Source organism: Eptatretus burgeri, chromosome 17 (assembly GCF_056783735.1).
Source record: "Eptatretus burgeri isolate ZD-2024b chromosome 17, Ebu_testis_v1, whole genome shotgun sequence".
Classification (NCBI taxonomy): Eukaryota; Metazoa; Chordata; class Myxini; order Myxiniformes; family Myxinidae; genus Eptatretus; species Eptatretus burgeri.
The window spans coordinates 9586652-9600563 of NC_140977.1; positions in this window are offsets into that span (position 1 = coordinate 9586652).

Genomic DNA, 13912 nt, shown 5'->3' on the forward strand with positions numbered 1-13912 from the left:
CAACAATCACGAGGAGGCTCACACATTGATGATCTGCCTGGCAGCAGAGGCATCACAGTGGTGTCCTGATGCACAGCTGGTATTCTTCACTCCTGATACTGACGTCTTGGTTCTGGCTGTGGCACATTATGACAGGCTCTGCAAAAAGGCATCTATTTTGATGATATCAAGTGCAGTTGAAATAGAACCAATCTGGAGAGCTTTGGGCAAGGAAAAGGTGCAAGAACTACCTGTATTCCACACATTCATTGGAGCAGACAATGTTGGAAAATTCTCAGGAATAGGCAAAACAAAATGGTTTCAGCAGTATATGAAAGCTGAAATTCACTTAGTCAGAGCACTGATGAAACTACTGGGGGAAGGTGACCTAACACAGGAGGTGAAAGACACTTTGGCCAAATTTGTGTGCTCAACCTACTGTCCCAAGGGTATTCACATTGCAAGTATCCTGATCTAAGATGGTATCTGTTTTGTAAACACCTTGCTGAAAGCAACAACTTACCTCCTACACTCGGTGCACTTGAGGAACACATCCAAGATGTGTGGTTTCAAAGCTGAGTGTGGTGCCAAGCCAATGTTATGCAGCAACAGCCTTTTGACCCCCTGAAATTTGGTTATCATCAGGACAAAAGTGGCCAAATACTGCCAGTCACCACAAAGGTTCCTTCTGTCCCACAAGCCATCATCGAGTTGCTCAGATGCCACTGCAAAGCCAACTGTTCTGCACAGAGATGTTCATGCAGAAGGAATAACTTGCCTTGCACAGAACACAAAAACGATGCAGAATGTAATATTGAATATGACACTGAGAGTGATGAAGATGTGTAATGATGTGTCAAACTGAGGTAAGAAATACATCCATATGTATGATGTTGTCACCAGCAACAATTTGAGTGTGTGAATTTTGGTTTGTATTTTCATGAAGAAGTGCAAACTTCTCCTTTTCTTGGTTTTTGGTGTTCATAATCACTAATTTGACATCAGCTTTGGATTCGTTGGGCCTGGAAACATAGGATTAGAATTTAGAATGAAGTTTCGATGTCAATTACAAGCTGAGATATTCAGAAATTCTTATTTTATGGCGGCCATTTTGAAAATCCAAAATGGCGGCTATGCAGGCATCTGTGCAAATGTAAACATTGATTTTTATATTCCTGATGCCATAAGCTTCTCAAAAATGTCCTGGTTTGCTAATCTCCATAAAATTTGAACGAAAGTGTTTATATTGACATTGTGAACCAGACTCACAGGTGGAGGCCATTCAGCCCATCATGCCTGCGCAAACACCACACTGACCCATCGACACAAGATCCAAGGAAGAAAATACAAAAAAAAAAAGTTTTTAATTTATAAAATAAATTTTTTGTTGTTTTTGTACTTTGTTTTTTGTAATTTTATATTTTTTTGTAATTTTTTTCCTTTTCTTCCCCTCGGGGGAGGGGGCATGGGCTTGGTTAAAAACACACATCAACCACACAACCCCCCTTGACAAGACCCCCACCAACAGCACTCTGTACACAATCACCCATCAATGCTCAAAGTACCTAAAAGTCTTATCAACATTCCCATACCCCTCGATCTCCATAACTTCCAGGTACCTATCTAATTCTAATTTAAACTTATCTACTTTTTCTGCTGCCACTACCTTTCCAGGGAGACCATTCCATGCATGAACTCCTCTGTGAGTGAAAGTCCCCTGCCCAACCACCATCTTCACTCTCCTCTTCTTTACTCCAACCTATGACCCCTGGTTCTATCACTGACTACTCTGTTGAATAATTCATCTTTACTTATTTTATCTCTACCTATTATTGTCTTAAACATCTCTATCATATCTCCTCGTAACCACCTCCTTTCTAGTGTATAAAGTCCTGTCTCCTTCAAACGCTTCTCATAGCTGAGTCTAGCTAGGCCCAGAATCAATCTAGTAGCCCTGCGCTGAACCCTCTCTATGGCATCTCTGTCCTTCTGGAACTGTGGTGACCAAAACTACACACAATATTCTGGATGTGGCCCTCACTAAATTCCTTTACAATGTTAACACTACCTCTTTTAATTTATAATTGATCCCCCTCCTTATACAGCCTAAAACCCTATTTACTTTAACTGTAGCTGCCTGACACTGTGCTGCCTGCTTCCCTCCCGTATCTATCACCACCCCCAGATCCTTCTCCTGTGTGACACACTTCAAAAATTACCCCTTGCATCCTGTAATCTCTATTTTCATTGTTCTTTCCCATTCTCAACATCTTACACTTGCTCAGGTTAAATTACATCTGCCAATCTTTTACCCAATCTATACAAGTATCAATAATTTCGTGTATCTGATCACCACCTCCTCTGCTATCCACCTTACCTCCAAACTTTGTGTCATCTGCAAATTTGGAAAGCTTACTCTTTACCCCATTATCCAAATCGTTGATGTAAATATTCGAGTTTGAATTTCAGGGCGTTTCGTCAATTTTTCAAAGTTATGCCCTTTTTGAACTTTTAAACTCACATTCATTGTTGTACATGGGTCAGTGTTCAGGTGGCCTAACGTCACCCTGCTGCTTCACACCCATTGGCTGGACAGCTGGCCTGATTCCACCCCACTACTTCACACCCATTGGCTGTGCAGCTTGTCCTTGGAGTCATCTATGGGGATAACTTGCATTTTTTCACTACACATCTCCAGAGAGTGGGAAGCTCTAAAGCCAACCTTCACTAATCAGGGGAAGGAGGGGGTGAGGTGGGAGGAAGGGGTAGGGGCAGTTGGGCAACCCTGCCAGTAAAAAAATAAAAAGGCTGATGTTGAAATAAACTTGGACACAGCACAGAAGATACCAAGGACTCGTATTTAAATGGTATTTATGAAATATGTTTTATTGATGATGAAGATGCTTCGACCAGTAATGATTTCATCATTGACAGCAATTACCTTGACGGGAGTGATGATGATTACCTTTGTGATGATAATCGTGAATCTATGTTTGATAGGGAAAATGAATTTGAATTTTTTTGAATTAAAAGTAAATATACGATCTTAGCAAGGACCCACAAATCATCTATCCACATCAGAACATCACAGAACAGAACTTCCAGAACATTGTACTCAATGTACAATGTGACTTCAAGTCCTCAACTCTCCCTTCCCCCCAACCCCCAAACCCCAAGTCCTCAACCTTTACCTCCCAACACCAAGTCCTCATCTTCCCCCTCCCACCCAACAGGCATCAATCTCCTCTCCACTTCAAATGTCCTCACTTCCCCAACTCCTCAACCCCGACCCTCCCTCCCCCACAGAAAGTTCTCAATCCTCCCCCCCTTCCAAAAGCCTCAACCTCCCAACTCTATCCCATCTTTGCTCCTCAACATTACCTCGAACCTCACACTCCTCCCACTTGTAAAAACAAACGAGCATTCCCACATCAATCATTCCATATTTCTTCATCACAAAATCAAAACAGCTGAGTATTTAACTTTTTCCCCTCCCCAACATTGCTATCACCAACTTCACAGAAACCGTGGTTGAAGCAACTCCCCCACATCATGGCCCATCACGGTCGCCTGACAAACTCAATCCCGTGAGATATGCAGAAACCCCATGAAATTGTAACTCTCCAATAGTTGTGCCAATAAACGACCCTAAACAAATCAACTTCTTCCTGATGTACACTTCTGGTCAAAAGTTTTAGAACACCCCCATTTTTCCAGTTTTTACTGAAATTTAAGCAGTTTAATGTTTCAATGTTCTCTGCAATTAAAGCAAAGAACAAATAAACAATTGCAGATAAAAAAAGAAATCACGGAATCGTTTTGTTGAACAATTTTTTGAAAATTGTTGAAAATTTTTAACTCATCAAAGTAGCCACCTTTTGCAGATGCAACAGCCGAACATACTCGTGGCATTCTTTCTAAAATGGAAATCAAATATTGTTCAGAAAGTTCTTCCCAACACTGTTGCAGAAGTTCCCACAAATGTGTTGCACTTGTAGGTTGCTTTGCTTTCACCCATCTGTCCAATTCATCCCAAACCAGCTCGATGGGGTTTAAGTCTGGAGACTGTGCTGGCCATTCCATGATTTGAAGCCTACCGTCTTGTTCTTTTCTTCTGAGGTAGTTCTGATAGAGCCTGGAGGTATGTTTTGGGTCGTTATCTTGCTGTAGGATGAACCTCTGACCAACTAGGCAGAGACCAGACGGTATTGCATGGTGCTGCAAAATGCTGTGGTAGCCCTTTTGGTTCAGGGTGCTAGTCACTCTGTGCAAGCCACCGACTCTGGATCCAACAAAAGAGCCCCAGATCATCACGCTTCCTCCTCCATGTTTGACAGTTGGTGTCGCACACTGAGGAACCACCCTTTTTCCTACTCAGGGGCGTACAAAAACCATGCGTGATGAACCGAATATTTCAAATTTTGATTCATCGGTCCAGAAGACCTTCTTCCAGTTTTCAGGAGTCCACTGGCGGTGCTTTATGGCCCAGGCAAGCCTCTTTTTCTTATTTTGCCATCTTAGCAATGGCTTTCTTACTGCCACTCGACCTGTCAAACCTGCAGCTCGAAGTCTTCTCTTCACAGTTAAAACTGAGACTTCTTTACTTCGACCAGTGTTAAGCTGTGCTTGAAGCTGCTGTCCTGTGAGCTGCCGATCACGCAAGCTGTTGACTCTCAGAAACTTGTCTTCTGATTTTGTTGTGGCCTTGGGTCTGCCAGACCTCTTCCTGTCAGAGTTTCCTCCAGTTTCCAAGTGCATTTTGATGGTGTAGGAAACTGTACTCAGACACCTTGGCTTGCTTTGCAATTTCTCTAAAGGAAAGACCTATACTTTTAAGGGTTATAATAGTCTGTCTGTCTTCCTTTGTTAATTGTCTTTTTCTCACCATTATAATAGCAATAAACTACTTCCTGCAGTGCAATATTGTCCAAATAATGCTTCAGAGGGTGGAGCAACACAGTCTGTTCCAACACTACTTTTACACAGACAGAGGGTTTGCAACTAATCAACAAAAGTTGGGACACCTGTAGGAATTGTTCGCATCAACTTTCAAGGCTTAATTTACTTCCATTGCTGCAGAACAGCTGCAGTTACGAACCCATTACTTGTTCCCTGAAAAGAGGCTTTTTAACAACTCTGAAATCTACATTATTTTTTCAGTTTTGGGTAATCTAAACTTTTTTTAACCTCTGGCAGTTCACCACTTAGCTTTGTACCATTTCAGCTTATTCACTGGACTTGAACTGCTTAAATTTCAGTAAAAACTGAAAAAATGGGGGTGTTCTAAAACTTTTGACTGGTAGTGTACATATACACCATCTAAAATAAATAATGATGGATGTTTTATTTCATAATCTCACGAGATTGCCAAAAGTCAGACAAAGATCTATTTCATGATATGGCTTTACTCACGTAACCTCCACGGTAAAAAGCCCTGCTTGAGAGAATGCCACATAGTTTTTGGGTGGTGTATAAACACACCGCTGCCTCGATCGCTGAGGCCGATACCTACTGTGATCTTCACAAGGCCGTGACGCCCATCGGCCCCAACCTCTCGATATTTAATGATCCTTTTAGCAGTTGCTTTGTTCATTTTACACTGAAGGGAAAACTTATAAGGAGGGCATGGCACTTGTTAATAGGACAGCTCTGAAGATGTCTTTGGCTTGGCATATCACCAACATGGTGGCCGTATGATCTTTCTGGTTGTAATTGTGGGAGGAATCAGGCCTGCTGTCCAACCAACGGGTGTCACGGAAATTTTCCAGAGTAAATTAATTGAAATATTGTTGCTTTACTCATTCTCATCCTCCCGTTATGTTCATCCTTGTTTTAATTCAATCTTTAATTTAATTTATTTTGTCTTCCGAGCTCCGGAGATTTCCTTCCCCAGGGAGAACCCAGCAGCGGCCATGGGACCGGTCGCGGCAGTCCCGCTGGCATTGCACTCAACAAAGTTACACTAAAGTAAACAAAGTTTACAAAGTAACAAAGTTTGGCACATTCCTTCATCTTTTCTTCACTCAACATAATTCTCCAAACAATAGAAAAAGTTAAGTTTAATGCTTTGGAAATTAATTTCACATTTTCTTGTGTAAATATGGAAAAGGAGGGATCACAGCCTTGCTTGCTTAAAGTAAACACGTAAATATGCTTCTTTATAAGAATTGTTAATTTCTCTACCTTTTGAGATTTCACTCCAGATTTCGACACTTAATCAGTGTCCATGCTCCATTCCTCAAATCCGAAGACAGATTTTGATTATTTACTTTAATTAGTCCATGAGAGTACATTGTGGTTCCAAGTGAAGGCATTTTTGAGCAGGCCCAAACAAAATGGTGGCTGAAGACCCCCTTGTGAGGGGAAAACAGGCTGACCAAGGGTAAGGCTTTTTTTGTTTCTTTTCCTGATGAGTACCCCATTAATTATGTTAAAAGGGGGGGGGCGTTTAAATTAACCCAAACACCCAATTTTTCATCCACGCGTTCCCTTGGGGTTCCCTTAATGTGCATGCAAAGTTTTGGGCTACTCGGCTTTATGGTTTTGGATTTATGGAGGACACACACACACACACACACAAACACACACACACACACACACACACACACACACACACACACACACACACACACACACACACACACACACACACACACACACACACACACACACACACATCGATTTTACGTTGATAAGAACCATTGATATTAAAACGTGGAACACGATTGAAACAAATACAAATGGAAACCTGCACACAATAAATGAACAAAATGATGATTGAGTACCCCGTCCGGAAGGAAGCAAAATGCGTTATTTAATTGGTTTAAAGTCCAACACAACAAAAGCAAAATGATAACTTGCAACGAAACGTGAAGCACCTGTTCTGATAATTCAGGTATCGATAAAGCCGATGAGAGGTAAAGGTGGAGTTTCAACAAACCGTGTTTTCCACTCTTGGGAGTGAATGATGGTTTGTTATGCCTTCTGGTATTAATGGGATTATCATTGGGATCAGCTGGGATTCACTCTGCTCTGTAGTGTTTGAGAACGACATTTTAAAATAAGAACAGGTATACGGGGAACGTCACCGACGATGAATCGATATGAAAACGAAACACGTAAACCAAACTCTGTCATCCAGGTGGTGAATCGTTGGTCCCCCACCCCTCGGTCCCAACGGTCCAAGGACAAAGTTCACGAATCCTGGGGATCGATCAATCCATTTCCATGGCAATACCCAAAACAGATTTGTTTACAATGCTCTGCCCTGTGTATTCCATGGTTCCAATATTGTTGGAAAAAAACCACCACTTGGGGTGAAGATCCCTCCAAGTGTGTCCACCTAAATGGGCACACACCTTTGAAGCATCAAATGTGAACCCACACACGTCACGACAAGGTGTAAATTAACCAGCGGTAGAACAAGAAGTTAAGATGCATATTGAAGAAGCGAGAGAGAGAGAGAGAGAGAGAGAGAGAGAGAGAGAGAGAGAGAGAGAGAGAGAGAGAGAGAGAGAGAGAGAGAGAGAGAGAGAGAGAGAGAGAGAGAGAGAGAGAGAGAGAGAGAGAGAGAGAGAGAGAGAGAGAGAGAGAGAGAGAGAGAGAGAGAGAGAGAGAGAGAGAGAGAGAGAGAGAGAGAGAGAGAGAGAGAGAGAGAGAGAGAGAGAGAGAGAGAGAGAGAGAGAGAGAGAGAGAGAGAGAGAGAGAGAGAGAGAGAGAGAGAGAGAGAGAGAGAGAGAGAGAGAGAGAGAGAGAGAGAGAGAGAGAGAGAGAGAGAGAGAGAGAGAGAGAGAGAGAGAGAGAGAGAGAGAGAGAGAGAGAGAGAGAGAGAGAGAGAGAGAGAGAGAGAGAGAGAGAGAGAGAGAGAGAGAGAGAGAGAGAGACAGAGAGAGAGAGAGAGAGAGAGAGAGAGAGAGAGAGAGAGAGAGAGAGAGAGAGAGAGAGAGAGAGAGAGAGAGAGAGAGAGAGAGAGAGAGAGAGAGAGAGAGAGAGAGAGAGACAGAGAGAGACAGAGAGAGACAGAGAGAGACAGAGAGAGACAGAGACAGAGACAGAGAGACGGAGACAGAGACTCGTGAGAGTAAGGTAGACAGAGAGTAAGGTACCAGTGAGAGTACGGATTGGGTAAGGTACGAGTGAGAGTATGGATTGGGTAAGGTACGAGTGAGAGTATGGATTGGGTAAGGTACGAGTGGGAGTATGGATTGGGTAAGGTACGAGTGGGAGTGTGGATTGGGTAAGGTACGAGTGGGAGTGTGGATTGGGTAAGGTACTAGTGAGAGTACGGATTGGGTAAGGTACGAGTGAGAGTACGGATTGTGTAAGGTACTAGTGAGAGTACGGATTGGGTAAGGTACTAGTGAGAGTATGGATTGGGTAAGGTACTAGTGAGAGTATGGATTGTGTAAGGTAGTAGTGAGAGTATGGATTGGGTAAGGTACTAGTGAGAGTATGGATTGGGTAAGGTACTAGTGAGAGTATGGATTGGGTAAGGTACTAGTGAGAGTATGGATTGTGTAAGGTAGTAGTGAGAGTATGGATTGGGTAAGGTACTAGTGAGAGTATGGATTGGGTAAGGTACTAGTGAGAGTATGGATTGGGTAAGGTACTAGTGAGAGTATGGATTGTGTAAGGTGGTAGTGAGAGTATGGATTGGGTAAGGTACTAGTGAGAGTATGGATTGTGTGAAGTAGTAGTGAGAGTATGGATTGTGTAAGGTGGTAGTGAGAGTATGGATTGTGTAAGGTACTAGTGAGAGTATGGATTGTGTAAGGTACTCGTGAGAGTATGGATTGTGTAAGGTAGTAGTGAGAGTATGGATTGTGTAAGGTAGTAGTGAGAGTATGGATTGTGTAAGGTACTAGTGAGAGTATGGATTGGGTAAGGTACTAGTGAGAGTATGGATTGTGTGAAGTAGTAGTGAGAGTATGGATTGTGTAAGGTACTAGTGAGAGTATGGATTGTGTAAGGTACTAGTGAGAGTATGGATTGTGTGAAGTAGTAGTGAGAGTATGGATTGTGTAAGGTGGTAGTGAGAGTATGGATTGTGTAAGGTACTAGTGAGAGTATGGATTGTGTGAAGTAGTAGTGAGAGTATGGATTGTGTAAGGTACTAGTGAGAGTATGGATTGTGTAAGGTACTCGTGAGAGTATGGATTGTGTAAGGTAGTAGTGAGAGTATGGATTGTGTAAGGTACTAGTGAGAGTATGGATTGTGTAAGGTACTAGTGAGAGTATGGATTTGGTAAGGTATCCACACTAATTTTTTTGAACATTTCTCAGTGCAGGTCATTGTTTGCCCTGAGACTGGATGAATACATTGTTACTCTGCGCTCACGAAGCGAAAATCACGGTTTAGCGATTGGTAACGTAAGTACTTATGTCCACGTTGTACATCGTACGTGTCTGCATTTTGTTTGACTGTGGTTTGTCATCCCGACATTGCAGTTTTGATTGATCATAAATAGTTTGATTCACTCCTCTATCACACAATATAAATGGATCGATAGATATAGATCGATCATTGATCGATATATCGATTAATTATCGCCTTGTGAATAATTTGTACTGAAAGGCCAAATATGAGATATTCACATTTCGTGCTGACAAAGAAACGGTTCTCTGAGGGGAGCAAGACCAGGGTCCACAGTGTACGAGAGACTCCTCCGAATGTAAAGAGCCGTCGCACGACCCTCTGCGATGCTCCACTGTCGAGTTGTGGTCGTTGGTCGCCGTCTATATATTACGTACACAATAAATGTTTCTCCATGAATTGGTTGAAAATTACAGTGTGCTCGACATGTACATGATATTAACGTGTTGACACGTTCCTATGAACATGCAGGCCACCGAAAAGGGCTTTTGAAACCAGGGGTGTGTTCCGTTGGTAAGCTGCTTTCTGGATTCAAAACGCTCAAGCAAGCACTCTCACGGAACGGAGTGCTCGGCACCGCTTCACAACATGGCAGGATCCATTTAAACCTGTTCTGTCTGGACCGTCGTTTGGAGTTTGACTCGATCCTCTTGTGACAACTTCCAAAACGGATTTATTGTGTTGGAAGTGGCAACAAAGTCCGAGGAAGAAGGGAAGAGATTAATAAATGGAGAGTCAGAGGGAGAAACAACTTACCGAACTTGTCTGGGGACCGTACCATTGTGGATTTTGGGGAGGGGATGGTGAATATTTTAAGCCTCCAAACAACCATTTCTATGGACCGTACCATTGTGGATTTTGGGGAGGGGATGGTGAATATTTTAAGCCTCCAAACAACCATTTCTATGGACCGTACCATTGTGGATTTTGGGGAGGGAGCGTTTTCTGTCTGTTACTTCAACAAGGAAATCGAACACAGGTGGAGGCCCTTCAGCCCATCATGCCTGCGCGAACACCACACCACACCAACCCATCCACACGAGATCTAAGGAAGAAAATACAAAAAACAGTTTTTAATTCAAGATATTATCATAAAAAATTTATTTTTTTAATTTCTTTAATTTCTATTTCCTTTTCTTCCCCTCGGGGGAGTAGAGGGGGCATGGGCTTTGTTATAAACATTCAACAACCACACAACCCCCCTTGATAAGACCCCCACCAACAGCACTCCGTACACAATCACCCATCAACACTCAAACGACCTTAAAGTCGATTAAAGTCGAATCAACATCCCCCTCGATCTCCACAACTTCATGAACCGATCTAATTCTAATTTAAACTTTTCTCTTGTTTCTGCTGCCACGATCTTTCCAGGGAGACCATTCCATACATGAACTCCTCTGTGAGTGAAAGTCCCCCTGCCCGACCACCATCTTCACTTATTTTATCTGTACTTTTCATTATCTTGAATAATTCGGATGAAAAGTAGTTCTGAGTCCGACTACGGCGGCCATTTTGGTTGGCATCACGAAGCACCCCTCTTCATTGCTTGCTCCACTTGTCGAGCAGCTAGGCGAGCGGCTTGCAAAGCGGTCGATACGGAATGAATGGCTTGGAAAACGATAGTAAGCCGCTTGCTGGCGGAACACACCCCAAGCAAGGCAATGTTAGCCCCTCGTGTGTTTGGGAGTGTGGTGGTAAATTGACTTGAAGGACACCTGTATATTACACATGGTGAATGTTTTACACTGAACAAACGTCTTCAGGTCCGTATTTCAGGAAAGGATCCGCCGATCCGACAGACACACAGAGTCGAGACGAGTTTGACTCGATGAATTGTAACTGTACTTGAACTCCCCGTTGTGAATGAGACCGGGAGGTGGGGCTCTTGAGTGACGACAACGTTTGACGTCACAATGAGGCGGTCATATCACAACAACGTGTTGTCCTGGCAACCTGTTCTGACTGAGTTCGCTGTGAACGGAAAACCGTGAAGATGTTTGAGAATTCCGAACTTTATCTTCTTCAGGATTAACCAGGGATTTATTTTATCCATCAAGATGTTTCGATTCTTGAGGAAAAGACGACAAAGGTATTTCCCGTGGGTTTTCCCACAACGTTGATTGATTTTATCTTTTCATCACGAGTACAGGCTCAGTGCGCTGGCAGGATGGCCTAGGCCCCGGAGCAGGCGCAAGTTTAGTTTATTTTCACCACCCGAACAACAACAACACTGTAGTTGCTGCTGAATCCCAAGCAGCCTGCAGATGGTGATCCGTTTCTGCGTCTTGTCCGACTCCAAGGGGCTCGAAGAGCCTCAAACCAGGCCCGAGGCAGGGACACCTTGTTGTTTAGTTTTTCCCAATCTCTCAACGGTAAAAATCACTTTAATAATTCTCATCGTCGGATCCGGATCCGGATCTTCACCAAAATCGAATTAATTCGTCCTTCTCACTCACCCAACTCATTCACCTCGTTTCGTCCGAATCCGGCCACAACGTTTTGAGATATCGTGTTCACAGACAACAACAGGGGTGAAAACACAATGTCCGCTCACCTTGGGTGGAAACACTTGGTGAGAGGGTTAAACCTCACCCTGGTTGGGGGGTTTGGGGGTTACCTTTGAATCTTAACCCTGATGTAAATGGTCATGTTGGACCCTGTTGATTTACCTGAGGGGTGATAGATCAATTTAAGGGCCGTCCAATCAAAGGACATCATACTAATGAATCATTGGCCAGTGCTGGGAGCCTCATTAATTAAATTAATCAATTTATTTATTTATTATCCACACGCTTTTTTGTAATCGGCTCTGTCTGTCTCTCTTTCTGTCTGTCTGTCTGTCCGTCCATCACTCTATCTCCTAAATGGTTGGAAAAAAATTCACCAAACTTGGTCGTTATGATCATCACTTGGCAAGAAGCTGTGAGTACAGTATCATTTTTAGCTCTACCCTGATGAGGTGAGAAGGTCAAACACCAAAAAATTCAACCACGGGAACATTTTAAACATTTCTTCATGAAACTTTGTCCATGTGATCAACATTGGGGGACGTATTGTTGTGGGCCGGGGTTCGGTGGCGATAAACGACTGGTGGGTGGAGCAGTAGAGTCGTCTCCCACCGAACATCCGGAATTTCGGTCGTGTCTCTCAGATAAGTCCGAAAGGTCACGGGTCACTTAAAGACCTTGACCGCCAATTCTCTGACGGCGTGGGGTCGGGTCAAGAGCCAAATTTCAATATACTTAAGTATCCACATCGTCAAATTACGGGGGAAGTCACACCCTCAACGGACTCTGTCGATCCGGATCGCTCTCGCGACCTCGGTCCAGTGTAACTGGGCGAAATTACCAGAGTGTCGGACGCAATGACAAGTTACGGCACCGACGGTCTCACTATTTCTCAAACCCGCACCATGCTTGGCCAATGAAAGAAAACACGGACAACGAACTGGAACATTTAACACGGGGGTTTATTTATAAACAATAATCGGGGAAGGGAGCACACAAAGAGCAGAGTTATCCGAAGAAAAGAAATGCAGGCAATGTACAGTGAGCGGAAATCACTTAACACTACTTAAAAGACTGGCACGCCACACACACACACACACACACACACACACACACACACACACACACACACACACACACACACACACACACACACACACACACACACACACACACACACACACACACACACACACACACACACAGAAATGGTGGCCGCGGCTTTTAGTTGTCCCTTGAGCTCGGGAGGGAAAGGCGAGCTGAGGGTAGGAGCCTATTCTTACACCTGTCCGCCTCGTGCGGTCTGGTCGAGCTTGTCTGGTGGCAGGACTCGAACCCACTGCCACAACGCAGCACCAGGGACCAGGAATGCCGCAACGGAAGCCAGCCAGCACGGGAACGGACCAGACGAGACGAGCACCTGTGGGTAGATGAGAATGCCAGCAGGCAAGACGAGGTTTCTTCTCCTTCTCCTTCTTCCCCTTCTTTCACGACGGGGCGAACCTTCCCTTCTCCTTCTTCCCCTTTTTATGACGACGAACCTTCCCTTCTCCTTTCCCTTCCCCACGGGTGGAGGGTACCGCTCTGAGGACTCGCCCCCAGATTGGACGATGGGTTGTCGGGCGACTAGTGGCCGCGACTCATTGGTCGGGCCGAACACTCCATCTGGCTAAGGCGGAGCCAGCCCTGAGGTGGTCAGCCTCCTGATGGGACGAGGCGTCTCGGAGGGTGGATCAAGGCTTCTCGGAGCCCCCCCCCCCGAAGAGACTCCGTCGTAGCTTTCGGCACGCTGGCCTCCCATTGGCTGGGGCACGCGTGTGATGCTCGCCCTTCGCTCATTGGCTGGAGGAAACGCTCTGTGCCCTTCCTCGGAGCGGAGTCTCGATCTGAGGCGATGGAGGGTCCTCCTACGCCCCCAGCCAAAAACACGTGGACAATGGCGACCAGGTTGAGTGAGGGACGGTGCTGCTGTTGTTGTTGTTGTTGTTGTTGTTGTTGTTGTTGTTGTAGTAGATGTATTAAACCTGACTATAAAATAACTCACAGCACG